Raw genomic sequence first — 3,708 nt, 5'->3', positions numbered from 1 at the left:
CGGGCTAATGTAGCCATACATGCCTGAAAGCCCAGAAATCTAATTCCTATTCCTAATCCTAGTGACGGACTACCATGGCCATAGATGCCGAAAGCTCAGAAATCTAATTCCTAATCCTAATCCTAGTGACGGGTTAACATGGCCATAGATGCCGAAAGCCCAGAAATCTAATTCCCAATCCTAATCCTAGAGAAGGGCTAACATGGCCATAGATGCCGAAAGACCAATAAAATAATTTCTAATCCTAATTCTAGTGATGGGCTAACATGGCCATAGATTCTGATAGCCTAGAAATCTAATTCCTAATCCTAATCCTAGTGACGGACTAACATGGCCATAGATGCCCAAAGCCCAGAAATCTAATTCCTAATCCTAATCCTAGTGACGGACTAACATGGCCATAGATGCCGAAAGCCCAGAAATCTAATTCCTAATCCTAATCCTAGTGACGGGTTAACATGGCCATAGATGCCGAAAGCCCAGAAATCTAATTCCCAATCCTAATCCTAGTGAAGGGCTAACATGGCCATAGATGCCGAAAGCCCAAAAAACTAATTTTTAATCCTAATTCTAGTGATGGGCTAACATGGCCATAGATGCTGAAAGCCTAGAAATCTAATTCTTAATCCTAATCCTAGTGACGGACTAACATGGCCATAGATGCCGAAAGCCCAGAAATCTAATTCCTAATCCTAATCCTAGTGACGGACTAACATGGCCATAGATGCCGAAAGGCCAGAAATCTAATTCCTAATTCTATTCCTAGTGACGGGTTAACATGGCCATAGATGCCGAAAGCCCAGAAATCTAATTCCTAATCCTAATCCTAGTGATGGGCTAACATGGCCATAGATACCGAAAGCCCAGAAATCTAATTCCTAATCCTAATCCTAGTGATGGGCTAACATGGCCATAGATACCGAAAGCCCAGAAATCTAATTCCTAATTCTATTCCTAGTGATGGGCTAACATGGCCATAGATACCGAAAGCCCAGAAATCTAATTCCTAATCCTAATCCTAGTGACGGGCTAACATGGCCATAGATGCCGAAAGCACAGAAATCTAATTCCTAATTCTATTCCTAGTGACGGGCTAACATGGCCATAGATGCCGAAGGCCCAGAAATCTAATTCCTAATACTAATCCTAGTGACGGGTTAACATGGCCATAGATGCCGAACGCCCGGAAATCTAATTCCTAATCCTAGTGACGGGCTAATATGGCCATAGATGCCGAAAGCCCAGAAACATAATTCCTAATCCTAGTGACGGGCTAACATGGCCATAGATACCGAAAGCCCAGAAATCTAATTCCTAATCCTAGTGATGGGCTAACATGGTCATAGATACCGAAAGCCCAGAAATCTAATTCCTAATCCTAATCCTAGTGACGGGCTAACATGGCCATAGATGTCTGAAAGCCCAGAAATCTAATTCCTAATCCTAATCCTAGTGACGGGCTAACATGGCCATAGATGCCTGAAAGCCCAGAAATCTAATTCCTAATTCTAATCCTAGTGACGGACTAACATGGCCATAGATGCCGAAAGCCCAGAAATCTAATTCCTAATTCTAATCCTAGTGACGGACTAACATGGCCATAGATGCCGAAAGCCCAGAAATCTAATTCCTAATCCTAATCCTAGTGACGGGCTAACATGGCCATAGATGCCTGAAAGCCCAGAAATCTAATTCCTAATCCTAATCCTAGTGACGGGCTAACATGGCCATAGATGCCGAAAGCCCAGAAATCCAATTCGTAAACCTAATCCTAGTGACGGGCTAATATAGCCATAGATGCCGAAAACCCAGAAATCTAATTCCTAATCCTAATCATAGTGACGGGCTAACATGGCCATAGATGCCGAAAACCCAGACATCTAATTCCTAATCCTAATCCTAGTGACGGGCTAACATGGCTATAAATGCCGAAAACCCAGAAATCTAATTCCTAATCCTAATCCTAGTGACGGGCTAACATGGCTATAAATGCCGAAAACCCAGAAATCTAATTCTTAATCCTAATCTTAGTGATGGGCTAACATGGCCATATATGCCCGAAAGCCCAGAAATATAATTCGTAATTCTAATCCTAGTGACGGGTTGACATGGCCATAGATGCCGAAAGCCCAGACATGCAATCCCTAATCCTAATCCTAAACTTCAGGAAAGAAGTCAATTAGAGAGAACTTAGGAAACAGTTCAATGGAAGTTCAAGGAAATAGACTAATCATTTATGGTTATAGAATAATCTATATGAAAATGATCTTTCAGTTTTATTGAAGAATTGGTGGAATGATGAAGTGGGAGGAAACAAGAGTACTCCAAGAAAACCCACGGATACTATGTTGTCCATAACAAACGTATTTGGCCGGGGATCGAACCAGAGACAGTTCTCACCAGAGATAAGCACTCTATCACTGAGCCACCGTGCCAATCTTATAGAATTTTAAAACAGCAGAACATTTGAATGTAGAATTAGAATGTGGGGAATGAAGAAGCCTAAGGAACAAAATATTTAAAAAGGAAGAACAATGCTAAAATTAGCATAAAGGCTTACTATAGATAATACATTATTTTCTTTTTGCTTATTTATTGATAAGTGAAAGGAGATAATAAAATGCAACTTACCTCAATTATAGATAATCTTATTTTACAACAGAAAAATGAACCTGAAAAATTTTCAGTGTTGCCATACATAGAAATAACAGTATTGCCAAAATAACAATTCACCAAAAATCTAAGTTAAGGCTGCAACATTATTCATTATAACTGTTTGTAAAACTGTATTATAACTGTATGTTAAAACTATTTTGTTTATTACAAACTAAACATAACTATTATATATGTTAAAACTATTTTATTTGTTACAAACTAAATACTACTATTATTTAAAAATTAGTTCACAGGATGCCAAAACAACATGATATGTAATCAAATACAGTTGAGTTCGTTCATCTAGTCACTGCCTTACCTTAGATTTTGCGGGAAATGTTATTCTGGCAACGCTGTAATTTGTATGGATGGCAATACTGGAAATTCTTCAGGTTCATATTTTCTGTTGTAAAATAAGATTATCTATGATTGTGGCAAGTTGCATTTCATTATCTCCTTTCACTTATGAAAAACAAGCAAAAAATGGTAAATGTTGTATTATTTTTAGTATGGCATGGTCTTAAAAGAAAAGATCAAATGAAAAAGAAATAGGGAAAAATAAAGAATTGCTAGAATTTAGATGGAGAAGCTAAGATTGAGAAAATTCTTTGACTTTTACATTCCACGATTATGCCGGCTAGGCTAAAGAAGACTGTGATGATGAGAAATGAATGAAATGGTGGAATGAAGAAAGTGAGAGAACCCCGAGGAAACCCACGCACACGGTGTTTATCCACCAGAAAGTTCACTTCGCGTAGCAGGGTTTGAACCCGCGGCCCCATAAACCAGAGGTGAACGCTCTACCGCCAAGCCATCGCGGCCCTTATTGTAAACATTATCACTAAGACATTTCCGTTGAGAAGGAAGTAAAAGAATTTACTCCTTATAGCTTATAATGTCTTAACGTTTACCGACATCTTGAACGATTATTTCCCTCCAAGTCACTGCCTTTTGTTTCACGCGTGTAATTAAGTCATGATCCTCACGTTATCTTGAAAATAACTTCTTAATCTTTAATTAGGATTTAAAAATTGACCTATTACAATAGTATAA

The sequence above is a fragment of the Thermobia domestica genome, chromosome 5 (genome assembly GCF_964235325.1).
Source record: "Thermobia domestica chromosome 5, izTheDome1.hap1.1, whole genome shotgun sequence".
Lineage (NCBI taxonomy): Eukaryota > Metazoa > Arthropoda > Insecta > Zygentoma > Lepismatidae > Thermobia > Thermobia domestica.
Note: the sequence above shows the minus strand (reverse complement) of the source record.